The sequence below is a fragment of the Struthio camelus genome, chromosome 2 (assembly GCF_040807025.1).
Source record: "Struthio camelus isolate bStrCam1 chromosome 2, bStrCam1.hap1, whole genome shotgun sequence".
NCBI classification, from domain to species: domain Eukaryota; kingdom Metazoa; phylum Chordata; class Aves; order Struthioniformes; family Struthionidae; genus Struthio; species Struthio camelus.
Genome location: NC_090943.1, coordinates 157881484 through 157902644, shown reverse-complemented (window position 1 = coordinate 157902644; position 21161 = coordinate 157881484). Strand labels below are relative to the sequence as shown.

At 41.3% G+C, this 21161-nt stretch overlaps 1 protein-coding gene across 1 annotated transcript in view; it reads left to right on the top strand.

The window, feature by feature from the left end:
• Positions 1-21161, top strand: part of EXT1 (exostosin glycosyltransferase 1) — a 188122-nt gene that overhangs the window by 76819 nt on the left and 90142 nt on the right. The window lies entirely within an intron of this gene.

Sequence of the window (21161 nt, the reverse complement as noted above, 5' to 3'; positions counted from 1 at the left end):
ATGAAGTGGAACAGATTGCAGGCGTGCTTATCTTTTAATGTGGAGGGGCAGCCGGCAGAGGCTGGGCACTGCCGCATCACCGTCCACGCACAGACAGACGTGAGGACGCGTGGCTACTGGGAAACTTCAGCAGAACTGAGCATCTTGGCCTCCTGCTGCCATTAATTCACTAGTAAATGCTAGGAAAACAAACAAACCTCAGAGCGGTTTGCCAGACCAAAATGGTGCAAGATAAAACCTCATGTGGGATTGAAGTCCATCCTTTTTATTTTTCCCTGTCACAATCCAGATATTAATGCTGCCTTGTTTATTCTTAGTTATGTAGATTTTTTTTTTTTTCAGATTAAAGCCAGGGGAACTTCTTAATAAAATCGTAAAGCAAATTTACTCTTTAATTTATTAATTCTAATACATCATTATTTAATATTCAATCCCTCAATTTCATATTGCTTCTTTCTAATATTTGAATCCCTAAAGTGGTAATAGTATACTTAATGGATTATTCTTCATTTGTGTTTCTTGTGCTTTCGAGATGGGGACAGCTGTATTTTATGGCTTTGTGAAACACTCCAGCTTTCAAAGTTATCCTTAGATGGGGCTGTTCTTCTGTCTGTTGGGCAAAAGTTAAATGATGTTGGCTCCACGCACCAAGCAGTTTTTTTTTTTTTTAATGCCAGTGTGTATCAGTTCAGGATTATGCCCCCAGCTAAGTCTGGGTGGGTTTCTGTGCCCAAGATGAAACGTGCTTCTAAGAACTGCAGTCTGAGAGGACTCTTTGCCCCTCATGGCCCTAGCTCATGTGTGAATGCATTTTTCATTTTAAAATTGACTTTAAGATGTTGTGTGTTTATATATATTCGGTTATATATATATATATAGGTTATATTCCCTAAAAATGAACTTTTTGATTTCGTTTGTTGGTTAGACTGTTTCTTGTGGCTCCTTGGACATCTCCTAGCTCCCTGCTTGCTGGGGAAGGGCTAATAGTTCTCATGCACAGGTAGGGGATTCCCAGTCCCAGCTGATACAGGTTGGAGGTGGCAGCATGGTTTACATTGGAGGTAAAGATGTAACGTCTAAAAAAAATGCCTTAATAATCCTCTGCCTGTTATCTGACAGATTCCAGCACCTTTTCTGATACGGCCAATTTATTCACAAAAAGTAAATGGCGTCTCTCTGTTTTTCCCTCTGAAGATGCTGTGTTTTTGCCCAAATAAGCAGGACTTAAGCCAAGTCCTGTTTGCTGTCACAGTGGAAAAATAGGACGGAGGTCAGTAGAACAGCCTTAAATTTACTGGGGTAAAACTGACAGGAAAATCTGGCCTTTACAAAGGTTAATTTTGCTAGCAAATGCACAGGAAACCTATTTATAATGATAGCATTTTTATGATACTTTTCATTTTGAACATTTGTTGAACACCTTAGTTTTAATATCTACCTCCAGACATGAAACACCACGGCCTTCCTCTTCCACTGAATGAAATTAGTAGCAAAATAACACTAAATTTAGTAGGAGTTAAATTTGGGCAGGGAGGAATAAAGCATTTTTTCATTTTTGTTTTAGGAGATGTTGACTTCAAAGCTGGTCTTTTAACCAACCAAAAAAATTGGAAAGGTAACAGTAAAGAGATTTATTTACACAATATGTGCCGTGAGCTGATAGCTGAATTGGTTTAAACCCGGAAAATAAAATCCGATGTGTTTGAGATATTGATAGGAAATAAATAAAAATGAATCTGTGATTTGATAAATTGAGACATGGTACTTGCAAGAACACAGCATGCCTATAAAGAGGGATCTGCTACTCCACAGCCTGCACGGGGTTACGTGAGGGACAGAAGTACACCTTGAGGTTACAGGTGAAGTAAACTCCCCATAACTTCTGATAGGGAAAGAAAAATCTAATTGATTTGACTTGATAGCTAGTGTTTTGGAGAAGACTTGTCACGGAGGCAGGAAATGAGTCAGCACTTGCTCTCCGGGTTTGACCTTCGGATCGGTGGTTGGTTTTTCAATTTGAGTAGTAATGAGCACTTAATATTTGCTGCTAAACCGGCAGACAACAGAAAGGAAATTATAGACAGATTTCAAATCTGTGTGGAGAAATGAGCCAAACAGAAATTTTTCATGCCTCATACTGGATAACATAAATATTTTATTTAGCTTTAAGGAATAACCTTTGAAGTGAAAAGTGACAGCTAGCTGAAAGATGGCCTGGAGCATGCAACTGAAAGACTTCTATTTCCAGTAGTTTGTTTAGGGATTATTATACTTCCTTTTTTTTCCCTCTTTTTTAAGTTGGGTCACTTCATATTTTCTAAATACAAGTGCTCCTGGTTGTATCTGTAGGCTCTGAGATATCTATGTATCTGTATCCATATAATGTTCTAACTAGCACCTGCCAACGCTACAGCATTTAGTTGTCTTCACTAGTTCGGGAGTATCCAAGCACCAGGACAGGCATTATATCGCTTGCGCCTTTCCCACCCGAAATCCCCAAAGGTGCAGGAAGAGCTTTTCAGACTCTGACTTGCCGCAGCCTCGTCCTTTATCCCGACTGGATTATTCTGTGGGCCTCGCAAAAGCTGACAAGGCTCGCGATAAAACCAATTTAAGAGAGAAGTCTCCTGCTCCAACGGGAGCCGTTTGGAAACGAACGCACAACAGGCCGCCGCGAACAAGGGGAAGCCAGGGCACAGCCAGGAGCCCCGAGTGAAGGCAATGCAGCTGGTTGCAGATTTATTACAAGTTATTACAAGAAAAGGGGGGAAGCAGAAGAGTGCGAAGTGAGTGGCGTCTTGCACTTCATTTGCCCGGCTCTTGTTTTTACAGCTTCTTGTTAATAATGTTAATAGTGAAACAATCTCTGCCGGCGAGGCATTAGAAGAGCAGCGTTCGGCGCGGAGGTCCTCGTCCGTGCTGACAGCCTGCCCGCGATCGCGCCCCGCCGCTCCCTCAGGGATCTTCGCTGCCCCGGGGTATAAATTGGGAGCCGAAGGCGGCGTGTCACGAGAAGCGGCTGGGCAGCAAGAAGGTGCTGTCAGTAAAACGGGTGACTCGGGGTGCTGCTGGCTCTGGAAAGGAAAGGTTACAGCGTAAACGCTGTACTGGTTACTATAAAACACTGGTTACTATTAAAAAAAAAAAACTTTGAGTTTTGGGGTTATTTAACTCTGAAAGCACCCTTTCCAAGCACTACTGGGAGTATAAATAGGAGAGGCCCCAGCCTGCGATTGCTGAAGGGTTGCTGGGCAGGAAGGGGGATGAGCTTCAGCGCCAGCCTGGGGCGCCTCGGGCTCTCCGAGTTGTTGTTGCCCTCACGGGGAAAGCTTTGAAACACCGGGGCTTTCGCCGTTGCTCACCTGCTTGCGCGTGGAGCCCTTCTTGACAGGCTACCCCTTACGCTGAAAATTGCCTTTCTGAGAGACGCTCTGTATATAAACCGGGACTACCTGCCAGGAGTCCCAGCACGAAGCCACAGGAGCGGAGGGAACATAAGCGATAGCTACAGGCGCGGTAGGAGCTTCTCTTTTAGGCAGTAGCAGTCCAGGCTGTTATTGCAATTATCAATCTGTCTTCGTTGCCATAAAACCCTCTGGATTGTTGCCCTTGTCAGTGACCGACTGACAGACCTCCTGTAACATTTGATCTATGGGTCAAGGAAACACATCTGTTCTGATGCAAATTTTGGCATCTTTGTGAGATCTAGATTAATTTTTGGAATTTTTATTGCAGGGTTCAAAGCTGCTGCTTCTTTTAATTTTCTAAAGACAGTTGTGTACTTAATTAAAACTGTTGTAAAATTCTAATTTAGCCTAGCACTGCTAAGGCTTAGCAAAGGAGCGAGTGCTTTTATTTATTTATATTCTAAGTGCTTAGCTAAACTTGTCATGTTTCGCCCAAATCCAAAACTGGACGATAGATTTAATCTCCACGAGAATAGCGGAGAAAGAATCAGGAGAGCAGACGAGAAAAGGTACACTTCCGCTGCGTCATCTTGCCATGTTTCTTGTCGCATACAGATATTAACAACGTAGTTCACTCTTGTAACTGGCAACCGCCTCGTTTAAATGAGAGTGGAGGTGAAAGATCGAAGAGGAATAGGTTTGCGGAGACGCTGCTCTGGCTCTGCAGTTCAGCAGAGGAACGGATATTGCTGCGGAAGTGCCACCTGGCCTGTCCGGTTTCATCCCATAACCAACTTTCGTGTCCGATTTTAAAAAAAACCCTTGGAAATAGGGCTTAAAAATGGAAAAGCTGAACAGCCCTAGTATTGTGCGAACAGCAGCTTGGCTATAATAAGAGGCCAGCAGACAAGCGCTCCTTCTGCTGTTGTGCGCCTCTCTGCATGGGGCTGCCCTCGCAGCGTGACCATGTGTCTGCGGCGGCTATAATGAGACATAGCCCTGGCTGGTTTTGTTTATGAGTGAAGTGCAAGGCCTGGGGGGAAAAAAGAAGTCCACTTGCTAGTGGTGAGTAAAGCCACGTTGTTTGACCAGTAAAGGAGATTAAGGCATAAATTCACTCTGTGGTGGGTGTTTTTTTAAGTTTTAATTAAAAAGTGGAAGGTCTGGCCTTTCTGTGTAAAGATAGCCTTTCAAATTAATATAAAAGGCATTAGTGAGTTCTGCTGAGGTCTACAAGTAAGGTGACTCTTCTGTCACTGCTGCTCCTTGTTCCTCTCCCAAGAAGCAAGAAGGCAAAACTGATAAAACTCTGCCGTGTGATACAGCTTTGAAATTTAGAATTTAAGAGGAAATTTATTGGGTACGCAAAAAAAGAAAAAAAAGTCTTGTTAAAATAGTAAAATAAACAACAATTTGGAATGCATATAGGAGTTCTGCTTAGGGTCAGAAGAATAAGAGGAGTTTCATCCCGGAATAGCTTTCCACAGCTGTCATCTGTAAGTTGCTCTAAAGAAGCAGAAGATCGGCAGTGCAATTCTGGCCCTGATTTTTGTCTCATTTAAAAAAATGAATCTAGGTAAAGTGAATAAAGCTATTTTCATGCTATGGGAGTAGCTCCCAGATCACTCTTTCTTCCCAGCAGCTGGATAAGGAGTCATTTTTGTAAGACCTTTTCCTCTAATAAATAGCAAAGCGATCTCATAAAGAAAGTAATGTGCTTTTTAGACTCAGTAACCATATTGAATTAAATGTTATGCGCACTGTAATTACATTTGCCTGTCGGTTGTATTAATGTGAATTTCCTTGATTAATTTTTCAAGTTAGCCTGCATTAGAGCGACTAAGAAGTTAAAAGCCACCCCCTCCCAGACCTCCCGCGTCAGTCTACCTTCGTTAGTGGAAGGATAGTGAAGCTTAACAGAATCGGTATTATTTCATTAACTTTAATAAGTTACCTTGAATCTTGGTCTTTTAAGTCTCCCAATATGATGCAATATAATAAGAATCGTTGAATGGTAACAAACGTGCCTTTCAAGTGTGATGTGCAGCACTTATAAGCAGGGTGAGCGCCCAGATAATTGCATGTGTGCTGTAGAGTTTTTATGCCCCAGTGGTAATACATGGTGGTAAGTACATGGCGGTAAGTCTGCTGGGCACAGCATTGGCCATGTTCGCTGCTGTACTCGGAGCTACATAGCTGGTGCACAGGTTACATGATCTTCCATAAACGGTGTGAAGCGTGTGATTCCTGAAGATACGGAGCAGTAGTTTGAAAGCACAGGTAACAGAATACTTACCAAGGGTAGTGAATGTACCGTTAGACGCGTACTTTCCAATTTAATGGTGATCTCATCCAGTTATCTTGGTATATGTCAGCTTACTATTTCACCAAAAGCTTGCGGTTCATTGCGTTAAAGCCGCCTAGGTTCAGCTTACCTTCTGAGTAATTGAATTCTGATCTCGGTCCGGGAGACTACTCCTCAGACAGATAACGGGAGGGTCTGTTACTGTGCCCAGTGATCTCGCAACATTCGGCACAAAGCATCTCGCAGCCGGTGGATGTTGATATGTAAGTCTGACCTTCTCTGAATTAATAAAATACTTCAAGCTATTTGAGAGAGGAAGCTGGAGTCATTTGCACAGTGGGGGTCTGTGCGTTACAGCTGTGCTACTTTTTGCTTGGTGTCTGCAAACTTTATATTAAGTCTCTGTTCCTGATTCATCTCTCAAACATCTGTGTTAACTCATGGGGCTCTGGGAGTCCTGGTGTAAGTGTGAAATGGGAATGAACTGAAACAAGCTCACTTAAATAGGGGCCCTTCTTTTGTGTAAATCAGTCTGGATTATCGTGATCCAAATAAACAATCATTTGGATGCATATACATCCTGCAGCACTCTTTGTTTCTATTACATAGCTCTTGGGAGATGAAAAGAGTCTGTTTAGTATCTACTCAGAAGGAAGAAATGGGAGCAGGGCTGTGGAAATTTTTTTCAAAACTGGGAGTCTGTTTCGGATTACAGTGGCTTGCCCAATTTGATAGAAATTTCTTAAATTTCTTAAATATTAGTGTCCGTATAAAATTGACTAGCGATTAACAACTGTTAAGCCATGGCATGCACTGTAATTTCCAATGTACATAGCTTTTACTCTTTAATCCTGTTCTTACAGAACAGTATTTTAAAATAGTTTGGAAAAAAATGCACAAACCACATACAAATGATCAAGTAAAAAGAAGAAGACTGGAAAAATTGGAGGTACTTAATAAGAAGGTCTAATATATACAAGCTTATTTCCTTAAGAGGCTTTTTTTTTTCCTTACCCTCCTGTTCCCTGTCTGTTTTTAGTATGCTGCAGAGCATATACTGTAGCAAACCATATGTTTCAGGCAAAGCGCAAAGTACTGTACGTGGCTGCAAGGCAGTATGGACAGGCAATGGATTCTCTGTTCTTTCCTCAGAAGTGCAAGAAGGAAGCAGTTGGCACATAGGCCAATTTTTAGTTTATTCTTATTTGAAAAAAAAGTGCACCCTCCTCCCCAGCTAGCAATGATCAGAAGATAAAAGATCACCATTCAGGCTCTTGTTTTCCCTCAGCTTTTAGAGCAACTAAATGCTCCAAGCAGAAGAGTGCACTGCTTCAGTTGCATTTAAATTTCAGCTCCCTCTTTGCTGGGCTGAGTGCTTTCAGTGCCGTACATGAGCTGTTTGGTTTGTTGTGAGCAATTGCTTCTTTTTTCCTTGTGACTAGTGGCTCCTCAGATAACACAAAGTGAGATCCTGGCCTGAGATCTCATTTGAGTGAGATTCTGAATCTGTGAAAGTTGCTAATAATTTCAGAGGAGCCCTATCTGTACCTAGAATTAAAGACTACAAAGAGGAAACCTGAGGGAATCCACAGGGAAACCTGAGGCATTGTAGTTAATGTTAGTATGCTCCAGGATGCAAGAAATATGAATTTGGTAACCCCCTACTTTTTTGCCTGGTCTATTGCTGACTTGTAGCAAAAGATGGCAATATGTTTTTCCTTCTGTCTCAGTCCATTCTTCTGTAAAATGGGAGTTTTCATAAATGTTGCATGACTGCTGTGAGGACAAAATAATTATTGTCTGAAGAGATAACAAACTTGTTTGTTTCTTGGTTCAGTCACGGTGATGCTTAAGAACGTAAGCAAAAATTTTCGATAACCACAATGTCAAACATGATGCTATGCCAAGCAAGAGAGCGTAAGCTCTAACCCAGTAGATGCCTAGATTGGAGAGTCAAGTGAGTAATTATTTCTTTAAAATTATAGAGAGCTTCCTTTAACATTTCTAAATAGGCTCAGTCTCTTCTCTTCTTTGGATCAGCTTCTGGCTTTTCTCTATAGGGCAGAAAAGAAGTTGGCCCTGTTCCACTTTGAAGGGGTAGAAAAAAGTTGTGTGAGAAAATCCACTTGCCCGAGGGATCTAATGAGTTTAAGATACTTTGAAATACTTGTGATTTAAATTAAAATGAATAATATTTGTTAATGTTTCTAGTTAAAACGTCCTCTAAAGCTGTGAGCAGGTAGGCATATTGGGATGTGTTGCAGGTCATAGTAAGCAGCATTTGGCAGTCGGCACAGATATTTTTCAGTGTGCACAGAGTTTCTAAATGCTCCTTAGTGAACAGTAGAGAATAGACTGGGATTACTGCAAGCAAATTGAAACCTTCTGGCACGATGTCAATAGTCACAGAGAACTAGGGGGAGGGACTGAAGCAACGTACTCCAGAAAACCTCCAGGTTTTCTTTAGGTGTTGTCTGGATAGCACTTGATAACCTTTCTCAGATCAGATCCAGCCCATGCCTCTCGTGTTCTTTTTGTGTGAATAAAGCATGCCGTTACAGAAGCCCGCTGTAGGAAAACCTGAGTTATTCAGGCAGCAATGTGCCTTAGGAAAGGAGAACTGCAGCATTTTCTTGAGGAAAGTCTGATTCATCACTTGTCTGCATGCCTGGACTAGAAAAGGGTCATATTTCTGCTAGACACTGAAGGGGGGGGGGGGCTGTTTCTAACTTGATTTATCAACTAGTAGAGATGAATTAGAAGCCTCAGGGGAGGGAAAACTTCACAGAAACCGAAATATTTTTACATTGCAGATGATTGTGGCCTCCAGACTTTTTCTTGTATGGCATTTATGCAAGCACACATTCCAAAACAAAATTAAACAAACAGTCCCTTGAAGACTCCTAATTAGCCACTTTGTGCTCAATACTCAATTAGAATAACCATGTAGGTAAAATATGACTGCAGTGCAGAGATTCTCATTTGAAGTTGCAGTCCGTAAATAATGTTTAGCAACAAGTAAGAGAGTTCATCAATGAATGCCTTTTACTTGGAGCAAATTCAGCACTGCGGATGATTGGTAGGAGAGGAGGGTGAGTTGCTATAAACCTGATGACGTCTTGTAATTAAAAGCAGAGGCCTAGAGTTCAGAAGATTTGGGAAGATCTTACCTCTGCCAGAAACCTTGATGTGACCTCAGGCAAGTCACTTCACCTTTCTGTACCTCATCTGAATAAATAGCTCTTCTTCCTGTCTATATAATGAAGATAGTGCCTCATACGTCTTCTGAAACTTTAGTGTTAATAAAGTACACAGAGATCATCAGATGGGAAGTCCTTCAGAAGAATAAATTCCAAGTTGTATACACCTATATGTCACTCAGCTACAGTTTTCTTTCTGTTTTTTTCAGGCTGCTTGCAAACTCTTAATCTATTTAGACTTACTTGGCATGAGAAAGAGCATGTAATATAGGGACAGACTTGAACGAAACATTTGGGTTCAAACACTCTGAATACTTGAGGGATAGAGAGCAGCTGGTTTCTCTAGTCACACTTGGATCTAAAATGGAATTTTGAATGTAGTTGTCATCTATATACTGAGTAAAACTTAGTTTGGACCCTTACACCAGAATCCAGATTTGACTTGAGGTTTTGTGGCTATCAAATCATGATACAGAACATTATAGGGAACTTAGTAGAATTCCACTAGCCAAAAATTACCATCTCTGTATGTCGGTTTTGGTTTCATTTCCTCAAAAGGGCGCAACTCTCACAACTAGTAAATTACATAGTTTCTACTGATATGGTTAATACCATGCTACTAGCTAGTGGTTTTAACTGACTGTTTTGTGTTTTTCATAGTGCCTTGTATAGAGGAAGTTACCTAGAAGTGCTAACATTGTAGGTTTGTCTTCTCCTCTCGCCACATCTCCAGCCCCTTTTATAATTACACTGAAGTGCATGCTTTATACTTACTCACACTTCACTGTTAGGAAAACTTGAGACTCTACCCAGGGATTCCTTCCTCCTCAGAGAGACACCAAAAGATGAGCACGTTTTTGAAGTGTTATGCTCCAGGTGAGGTAAAACGCAGCACATTCAAGAAAAGGTGAAAGTATAATAAGCGTTGATACTTTGAAAAAGGTAAATAGAATTTGATGCAGAACAAAATGTGATTTGCTGCAAAGAGTGAACAAAATTGGTTGATTTAGTGACGTGTTCAAGTCACGGCATTGCATGCTCATGGAACGAAAATAGCTAACGTTTAAAGAAGTATTTTGCCTAAAATACAGTAGTGATATATTGATTATTAAAAACCCAAAGTTTTAAAAAGAATTGGGTAAAAAGCCTTGGGAAATGTTAAATCTAACTCAGGTGCTCACTTCAGTTAGTTAGGGGCAGTGTCTTCCAGCTGTATTCCTAGGCAGTTGTAATTCAGAGGACACTTTGAAGACTAAGATCTTCTTGGAAATAACTTGCAGTGCAGCTCTTGACTTTGATCATGCATTTCTCCATGTGAACTGACCGACAGAAATCAAAGGCTGCAGACGAAGCTGCAAGATTGGAGCCACAAAGACTGGAAATGCAGGTTTGTATGGGAAGAGTTCCAGAGTGGAGCAGGCTGTATGAATGCTTTGAAATTTTTGCATTGTTCGTGGTTTAAGAACATTTGATAGTTCCTAAGAATTCTTTTGCTTAAATTCAAAAGCAACGATTCTTGAGTACCGAATTTGGGATGTTTTAGAAGGATTTATTTTTCCACGGTGGTGTGCTCAGCATTTGTGAAACTGAGACACTTTATAGCGTCCTGGATTTGGAACAACCAAAAATTTAAAAAAAAAACGGAGTGAGGAAAAATGTGAATACATAGCCCTTTATCCATTCTTTAAGATAGACAGGAAAGGAAAGGTCATAACTGGTAACAGGTCAAAGAAAAACCATTTAACTATTTTGTACTTTGCCTATGTCTATTTGTAAAATTCAAATGAGGTATTCTACCGGCAGGGACCTTCAAAGAAGTCATTTAAAACGATCTAGCAGTTATGAATCAATTTATTATAATTTTTAATTTAAAATTGAATTTGCATAATTTTCCAAATTAGTTGTAGCCTTTGTAAAACTCACTTGAATCACTTTTTTTTTTTCTCCAAAAGAAGTCAGGTGATATATCTTTACTTATCTTCCTGATTAAATCTTTCCATGGTGGAGAGAATTATCGTTTCCTTCCCAACCTTCCCTTTTCTTTTGAAAAGACCAATAGGTAATTTTACCAACTTAGATAAAGAATTCCATTATAACTGGGAAGCCAATTTTCTGTCAAGACATTACTACATTATTATTAGAAAACTGGATACTTAAGCAGCAGGGTTTTTTTTTCCCTGCATAATTACCATGCTCTATGTTTTGATTAGATCCTAATGATAGCAAGAACTTTTTAAACAAATACTCAGCCCACCTAAATGAAAAACATTTTACTTCTTCAGTTGCGCTTGTGTGGCAATGGTAATTAACACATCTTGGGATATTCAGACTATATCTGATTAAATCACAGTACACCAAAGAGGACTTTATAAATAATCTTTCCGAGAAGCTTACTGAGAGCTATGGGGGGGAGGAAAAAGGGAAATTTGTTAAACAGCGGGTTTGTGACGAAAGGCATCTAGTAGCAGTGCAATCCCCAGATAGATTCCCTTGCCCGTGAGCCTTCCCTTGCCCTGCACCACCCCTGATGAATGGGACCAGCTTTGTCATTTAAATTGCAATATCGAGGTCTGCGCTCCAGCAGCCTGGCTGAGTGCTATCAAAACACACAACTAAGGAGAGTTTTCTGGACAGCATTGGATTCACAGTGCAGTCCACTCTGTGATAGTGCCTTGTGTGCGTGCACCTACTTTGTAGCAAACAAAACAGTGCTTATCAGAAACTGAGAGTAGGAACATACACATTGCGCAGTAGCTACCTCATTTAGTTGGTTTACCTTGCAGGGATGCAACTTATCCTGGCAGTAATATCCAAAAAAGCAATCCTTATAGCAGAGCCTGTGCTATTCAAGCGGGTTCTCCCCAGTATGACCTTCCCCAATTTGTACTAGTCCTGTAGTCTGATGCAAGTCTGTTTTAAAAGGGTCAGCATAAAGGGTATGTCCAGGAGGCAAGCAAGAGGTATCTGCTTGGAACAAGGTACCATGGTGGGTTGTGCCTTGCTGACTGTCACCAGCTAGTTTGCCTCCGGGTAGCCCCCAGGATTAAAGAACCTTAGAGCCTGGCCTCCACTAGTTAGTTTTGCCAATCCCTTACCTCAGTGATGTGATATTTGCAAGCCAGAAAGAGTAATTTGTTTTGGTTTCAAACTAAACATGTTTTAACTTCCCCAGCACTCTTTCTGAAGGCTGAGATTCAGGCCCCCATGAAGGCAGGGATGCAGTTTTCAGGAAGCACTGCCAACCTAACAACAACAAAAAAAGTCCTCATATTATTTTCTGTGTGATCTGTTTTTCTCTGTTCCTTTTACAGGAATTCATTGTATCTAAATGAGTTTAGAGGAAAGAGATCTCTGTTTTTCGGATGGTTTAGTTCACATTTGTCAGCCAGCTTCACCCTTTCCCCTGTGTTGTCAGCTTCCCCGTGTTGTTTGCATAGGTCTTTCCTATAGCAACAGGAAGCAGGTTCTTAAAAATAGGAAAATGTGATGTTATAACGGCAAAAAAAAAAATGGCAGGGTAACTAAAGGGCAGGTGAGACTTGTCACGTTGTAGGGCTGGCAGTGTCTCTCTGTTTGTATAAACGCCATCCTCTGCGTTGCAGTCTGCGCCGGCTTTTGACTGGATGCTAAGCAGGCGCTAGCCTTGAACCTGTGTCATTTGTGAAATCTCATTTTCTGGGTGTGCTTGGGCATGTCAGCGAGCCTTTGAAGATTTATTAATAACAGATTATACTCTTTTGAAGAGGTGTTTTCAGTTCCTGGATTAGATGAGGGAGTGGCCCATTTACCTCTGCAGCCACCCATATCTAACCATCTAAGCCAAATTGCTCCAAGTCCTTTTATAACGTAGCCACCAAAAACCAGCACAAAATCCCTCCTCGTTGAAAGATATAGCGTTCCTCATGGTCCCAGTGATGGCTCAGTGGTCTCCAGGTCAGGTTTCACGCGAGCTAACGCAGGCAGTCAAGAGAAGCACGTGCAAACCAGTCTGTTTGGTGGTTACTGCAGAGCTGAAGCACAACCACGTGCAGAAGCGTTGAGGTTTGAGATCTTGGGAGGCCAATGCCCTGGTGTTTTGGCTTTGCTAGACTTTTCTGCCTGCCTATTTGGAGCAGCAGACTGAAAGCCTAGTGTTTTGTGCTTTCGTCCCCTTTGAAAATTGGAAGGAGTTTTATAAGGGCAAATTCCTACCGTAGGTCAACATCAGTTGCACCAGAAGGTCTCCTTGTAACCGTGGAAGAAAGGGAAAAAGAGATAGCTGATTCAATTTAGAAGTTGATGTATAGTTTGCTAATTTGTTGTTCAGGGTAATAACTTAGATCAGCACTCCTGGACACTCCTTCATGAAAAACAGAGTAACTAGGAGAGAGATAAAAAGTGTCAAGAAGTACTGGAAAACCAGCCTCGGTTTTCCTCTTTCCCATTTGTATCATCTCACTTCTGGTGCCTGTGTTACTGTTTGCCCTACAACATACAAATCTTGGATCTTTCTGTGTATTTTCTGTGGGAAAATACTTGGGAAGTCAGACATTGACAATTTTTTTAATTATAGCCCATGGCAATCACAGCTTTACAAAAGGAATTTTCACGGGGAATTTTGGCTAGAGCTGGCATTTCTGTCCATCAGTGTAATTCATTTACGTTTTTAAAAATATTTTGATTGTGGTTGAATAACTGCTAATCATGTGCAGGTGGTAGATTTTGAATATGATCTTCATCACTTTTGGCAGGGAAGGAAAAAGGAATCTTCATGAATAAATGTTTTTTTCTTGAACTTAAGTACTGAGATTCCAGCTTTGTGGGAAAAGAGTTTCTTTTCTCAATCCGTAGCTCAGATCTATGACTTGCCCTTATTGGGACACACATACTAAATACACTTTTAATTTTACAAGATGCCCAGGTGTTCATTTTCTTCTTTTTCTTTCAGTTCTGGAGCTTTGTGTAATTCTGGACTCATTCCATCCACCTGGTCGAGTGCTTTTTTCTGTTCTTGATTTCTTTTTTTCTCCTTCTTTTTCCTCATCTATCTCGTGTTTCATTTCCTAGGCTTTTCTGCCAGAACAGCTTTTTATTTCAGTCACCTCTGGGAATGGAGTGGACATAATGAATTGGGTATTTTATGTGGGCTCTGTGGGAGAATCAGGTGTGGCAAGAAGTGTTATGAGCCACTGTTGACCCGGTGCTCCCAGGCTGTGCCAGCGGGCACCATGCAGCTAGCTTCCAACGCGATAGCCGTGAGGTGGAAATCTGTGACTTTTTTGCAATTGCTTATGATGCGTAAAGCAAGCACGAGCCCATAATGCAACTTGCATGCAGTTCGGTTGGAGATTATTTTCAGGAACAGATATATATCTGAAGCAGAGATCTGCACTCTTCCATTCTTGCTAATCAGGATTGCTGATGAAATATTTATTTGTCAAAGCTGGCTGTTTAGCTAAATATAGGAATACACTTTTGCAATGCAAAGATGAGCTTCAAGGATCTTGGCACAGAATAACATGAGCTGCAGATACAATGAATGTCTCCTGTCAAATGCAAGCTATTATCTTCCTCGCAATCTGAAGAGGTGCTGGATAGGTGTGATTCATTTTTGTTGATTTGTTTTGTCTTAGATTGTTGCTTCCTATATTACTGTTGCATTGTTAGTCGTGGACTAAAGCAGACTTTAGTCTGCTCAGCCGTGGAGCAAGACTCCATTTGCATAAGACTCATGAAGCAACTGCACACATTTGCAAGAAATGATCTGGTTTCTGGCACTGGGACAAGAAGTCGTCTTTCCCTGATACTCATTTTTCCAAGCTGCTGTTGAAAACTTGCATTAAGTTAATATTACAGTAGCTTTAGGAAGCCTTGTTCCGGTGTTTCACTACTCTTAATATTGAATTATTTTCCCTCCCTATCCAACTAAAATGCAGTTTGTTACAAGTTGAAATTTTTTTGTCCATCTGCCTTTGGACATAGGAATCTTCAAATTTAAAGTTTATCTGCCTTTGGACATAGGAATCTTCAAATTTAAAGTTTCTATTTAAATTCAATTTATATTCAATTTTAAAATTTATATTTTTATTTTGTAGTCCTCTCTCATTTTAGACTTAGTACATCTAATTCTAGTATCCTTTAGTCCGTGGTTAAACTTCTTAAGCCCCTTACCACTTTTATTGCTCTGTTCAGGTGCTGTTTTAAATTTGTCTGTTGCTGTATCTATCTTAAAATGCGTTGCCTGAACCGGGACACAGTAATATGGATGAGGTCTCACAAGCGCTGAATAAAACAGCAGTTGTCTCGTATTTCTTATGTGTGCCACTGCTTTTCATAGAAATCAAGATTTTGACTTTTTGGTAACAGCATGACTTTGTTGACTCATGTTTATGTTGTGTTTCTCCATGACCCCTAGATTCTCATTGCTTGTTTTGCATTTCTATGTCAGTGTTTCCTTCCAAAGTGCATTATTTAGTTTGTTAATTAGCTCTTCTGAGTGTACTAAGTTCTTTGGATTCAAGAGGCGCTCATATTTTCCCGTGTGAAGTCTTTTTCTTCCTTATCCTTGCTCTTTCTTCTGTTGCTATGTGAAAGACAACACACAGAAAACAAAGAAACTGCCCGATATTCAGAAGAAGTGGAAAAACAGAATATACAAAATAAACAGGTGAGAAAAGAGAAAATCATTCTTCCTTTTCATCTGTGGTAATTTTAACTGAATTCCTAAGAATAGCAAGGGAAACAGATATCAGATACGCAATTTTTAAGAAATTAAGCAGAAATTGAGAGAGCACATTTATTAAAAAAAAAAAAAGTAAAAAGAAAGCCATAGAAAGATGGAAGGAACCATTAGATAGACTGCTTGTTATTTCTAGGCACAATGTAATGATTTAGCCAGCTAGAAATGGTCTTAGCAGGTTTTGTAAATATGATGGATAGCGGAAAGGTTGACTTCCATTTTTCAATTTAAATATGTTTACACGTGAATTTCAGTTTGGCCTGGGTATATTAAAACATTATTTTACTGGATAAATACATAGATCAATGCGTTCAACATTAATCATGTCTTCAAATTCATTTTAGGGGGGAACGATGACACTCATGTTTTCTAAACATACATGTTTCTTCATCATTTTGTTTTTTTAATTCAGCCAGGAAATAGGGAGTTAAAGTAGACTGCTGATATAATTTTATCAGGAAGAGAAAAATCAGGGTGGGATGGTCTGATTCCAGTCCAAAGGTATTGAGATTCCAGTCCAAACAGACGGTGAGCACTAGGCATGGACTACTGATAGCACGGTATCAGTGTTGTTGGCCAACGTGCAGCTCTTCAAACGTCTCATAATCCAAATAATAAATTATTTTTACTGGGAAGATTTTAGGAAAAGCAATTAACTTTCATGCCAAGGTAAGCCTTTCACTTTTATAGTGAAGTAGTAATGGGAGTGTTTATGCGATTCATATATGTCTAAGTGCTGTTCTGATATCGCTGAACTCTCCTCTGAAAATAAAATCTTTTTATGGGCATCAGCCTGGGGCAGAGCACTTATATTTCTGGAGTGTTTGTCTTGCTCGCGTTCCCACCAAAGCGGGTAACGTTTTGCAGCTCAAGCCTCCCCCTCGCCATGAGGAGGGGAGCAGGAAATCTGCTTGAGCTTTGGCTTTTAATTAGTTTTTCTTTGTTATTTATTTATTTTTAATTCCATTTTCTGTACCTGCCTGAGACAATGGGATGAGCGCAGTGTGAAAAGGGCTAGTAAGACGTGAAAGGACGGGCAGCATCACACAGCTAGTGGTGCTGGAGCTTGTCATGAGCTTGGTTGGGGGCACGATGAGAGAAGTTTGAGCGCTGCAAGCAGGGCCAGCCAGGGGTGGGCTGGAGGGGATGGGCAGGAGCCAGCTCTTTGCTATTTAGTACCCTAGTTCCTGTATATGCAGCCAGTCTTTCCCCTTTTATGCAAGCGACAGAGAGCTACTGAACGAAGCTTACGTTTTGACCCTGAGCTGCCGTTTCCATTTACCCTTTTGTTGCCCTTCGTCCTTTCTCTTTGCACAGAGGAAAGAATTTATGGACGCCTATGGGCTGCGGCAGCGAGCATCAGGACGAGAGGTCATCCAAAGTTTGGAGGGTTGCTAATTAGCTTTTTTCTTCATGAATTAGTCAAAGCTAATTAGTGTCTGTCTTAGCAGAGATTCTGATGCAAACACAAGAAAAAGTAGTTAAGTTGGGACTCCTGAAAGTGCCATGATAGTGCCAGCAGCCGCTAACTCCTCCCTTTCTTTTTTATTTTTTGGGATTTATCCCACCATGGGTAAGATCTACCTGTTGCCAGAGAGTGCAGCTGTAATGCTCTGAAGTCAGATAGTGTGTCTAACTCATCAGCCAAGCTCAGGCCACCTTTTGCTGGATTCCTAACGCGGGCAAGAGCGGTTGTAGTCCCACCACTAGCCCCTGTGCTTGTTTTGAGGGGATGTGGGAAGAGAGAGAAAAGGAGTGGATTTCCAGACGCTCCTGCTCTGGAGGACAAGGCTCCGTCATTATTCATCAGTGTAAAAGGAAATTAGGCTTTATAGCATTGTCTGTTACATCTAGAATTTGTTTCACAAAAATTTAAAATTCCCCTGTCAGGAATATTTTTCAATTTTTAATTGAAAATTACTGTGCAGATAGTCCGAAGTCACTTGGACTCCCGTTGTAAAGTGCAGCACTTTGAGAAGGAGCTAAAATGATGAAAACGACATGTAGAAAATACTTGCTAACTGAAGCAGAAGAGGGGAAGATGGCAAAGTATTGAGCTTGTTCGCAGCTCAGAGGTCTTATGACATGCCAAATGTCCTCTGTGTTGTAGTGTCCGTGGCCGTGGGGGTAGGCGCTGTTGGGTTTGACCGGCTGCTGGCTTTGCTGGAGGGAACGGCGTGTGCTGCCAGAGAGCAGGCCCGGCTCTCTGGGGAGGACACCATGCACCTTGGTGGGGGAGCCAGGAAGTCCTGGTTCGATATCACCGGGTGTCCTTGAGCAAATTGTTTAGACCTCCTGGTGTGTTTTCACATTTACTCCTGTGAATTGGGACTGACTTTACTGAACTCTCTAGAAGTCCTCTTGGTGTATCTTAGTGTAACTGAGAGCAGGATCAGATCCGTATCTAGCTTCTTTGTTTAGCACATGGACATAATAATCCTTACCTGTCTTCCAGGATTAATTATTGATCACGAAGGGCTTTTTTTTTTTTTTTTTTTTTTTACATAAAGAGCATTATATAATTACCATTTCTTTTATATACTGCTCTCTTCTGCCTTACTCTTGGCTTTTGGACTGTTGCTGCCACAAAGCTTGTCACATCAAGAAGATGACTGTCTCCAGCTGTCAGCTCAGAGAGACCATTTTAATTAAATTTTTTAGTTTCAAATTCAAGTCACAGTTTTAGACATGCTGAGATTTGCTTCTCAACCCGTGAACTTTCAGATTGCTTCTGCTGAATACGACGGGGAGCACTTTCACGTCTGTGGAATTCCCTCATTTTTCTTTTTTGTCTCCACTGGAGCTAAATTAGCTGTGCAAGAAATTGATATTATAATTTTGATATACATGATATTAAAATTAGCTTTGAGTATTAAATACCCAGTACTCCTCAAACTTTGTAATGTACTCCTTACAGTCTGGCATTTATGGTGTTTGAATTGGACCTATCTATAAAAGGTCTTTCTGTTGAGAACAACCAGTTTCTAATGAGCAAAAAGTTCGGGAACATTAACCTAAGTACCAGGAATATTAGCTTTTAAAGTTCCTCTAGTGCTCTGACTGAGTATGTATGACGATCTCTTAGAAACTTCCTTGAGGTTATTTAATTAATTGAATGGTGTAGTTTCATTTTGGACACCTACTGACTGGGAGGAGGATTGGATTGAATTTGCAACATTCCTCGTGCCGTGCCTAAAATTTCTCACGTATGGAAGCCAATAATTCAGGTTCTGGAGAGTACAGACTTTAAAAGAAGAGGTCGGGGGAGAACCCTAAGCAGGGGTCATTTAAAAATTGCACTTGGCTTTGTGCTAGTCATGCTGCTTAAGGTAATGTCCGCGTACGTTCACAGTGCTGGCTTGTGGCTCAGTTTCCATCGTGGCAGATTGTTCCTATATTTGATAAGACTTTACTTGGTCAGTGTGCATTCCCTTAAGGCTAGCTCTTTCCAGTTCCTTTTTAACACGTTCCTCTCACATATTCAGCTGGAGGTAAAAGGCCAAATGCTAATCTCTGAGACCAATGTAAATTGGGAGTATTGTTCCCCTTGAAGTTGGTGGTGTTCCCTCTGCATTTATGTCTGTGCAACTGAGATCAGGATCTGGTATAAGGTGATGGGAGCTTTTCTTGCCCTCTTTTGTGGTTTTTGTTACTGGAGTGCTGCTACTTACAGAACACGCTCAGTTTCACTGATACCTGAATCAGCACAGATGTTTTTCTGCACAGAAGTTTCCATTATGGGCTGAAGCTAATGTGATTTCCCAAGTCACATCTCTCTGAATTGTTTTGGGTTTTTCTGTTTACAAGGGATAATGGAAAATCATAAAAATCCCCCAGCCATCCCCCCCCAAAAGATTTAATACAACTGTGTCGTAATATGCTGCTGAGCTTCCCGTAGTCTCCTCTTCACCCACCACTTCCTAGATCTTAAAAAAGCTCAAGAGCTCTTGATACCAATTGAGAAAGCTACTAGTAAGGTTTTAAAGTAAGAGGTTGTCGTTACATGTATGCTTTTCCTCTTTTTGCCCCAATGAGTCCTGGTCACTGTGCAGTCACAGAGCTTAAAGGGGACAAGCATCTGCGGAAAAAAAGTCATTGGCAGAGGTTAGTGTTTTGGATGACGAGGTCCGATGAAGAGGTGCCTCTGCACAGGGCTGGGCTTGTCTGCTCTCCGGCCGTGCATTTAGAAAAGCTATTGTTAATAGCTGGTTAAATGGGATAAGATCACTTCTCTGTCTAATCCCAATAGCTTTATCTTATTGAGATCAGTTTGCAATTATAACGAAACACGTTTCAGTGGAAACACAGTTAAGCATGTTAAACGGCTCAGATGGTTTAGGCCCTCGGTGGGAATCCTCTTGGTGGTGTCAGTCTGGCCGTGGCAGGCGCTTTGCTGCCCCTCAGTCCCGCTCCCAGGGCTGGGATTCCCACGTGTGTCCGACTGCTGTACCGTACTGCACCGCTCAGCCTGCAGAGAGACCCGACAGCTCGAAAGATTACCTTGGGAGGGGGTGGATTTTCCCTAATCAAATGAGACGTATTGACCTCATCACCAGGGATTGCCAGCTTTCTTCTTTTAATGCTCGTTTTGAAGGTTTCTGTATCCAAGCGGCACTGCTGCAGTTTCCCACACAGAAAACATCCCAAGTGAACAGTTACAGCATGGGGAAAGGATGGCCTTCTGGGTGTCCTTTCCGAGAGCTAAATGAAACGCTGGCACAGAGCAGTGCTCGCAGTTTTAAATAGGGCTCGTACAGGTTGACCCTGTGCGGTGACAGCCGCGGGCTGCTGCGTGTCCCGCTTCTTCACCGACATGGTTTGCTGGTTGGAATGGTTCACGGCCTGGGCAAAAGGAGTTGACTAATCCGTTTTACTGCCGGAGTCTAGACAGGAACAGAAGCATTTAAAGCATGTTCTGTTTTTTGTTTTTTTTTTTTTTCCCGAGGAGCACAAGACGAGGCAGCATTCTTTAGTGTGAAACTATTCCTGCTTCTGCTCTGCTGGAACGGAGCAGGACATGAATTCCTTCCTCTCCTTTCAGTTTACAGCAAGCGCCTCGAGTTAGCTGGGAGAGCCTAGCAGTGACTTTATTAGGCTTGTGGTTGCATGCCAGTTCAATCCCACTTGGCTTTCAGAAACATGCACCTGACACCATATTTTTTTTGTTATTTTTATAACACAGCTTTCAGAGTTTTCCAGGGGGAGTGATTCTTTTTTTTTGTTTCTTTGTTTTTGTCTTTGTGTAACGCTTGCACATCGGGCTTCACTAGAGAAGACTTGAGAGCATTTCATATCCAGCCTTCCTGAGATGCAGGCAGGCACTCCTGGACTGCAAAGCCATAGAGTGATAAAAGAAGGAAATCTGAGGCCAGAGCCAAGGACCCAAAGATGAATGACAACATTTACAATGTCACTGTGGAAGCATGTCATGTCCTTAAACATTTGGTTAGCTGAGAGTTTTAGAGGAGATTGTCTGGCTTTAAAATAGAGTAGAAGATAATCTGTTGAGAATGTCATTGCAAAAATAGCTG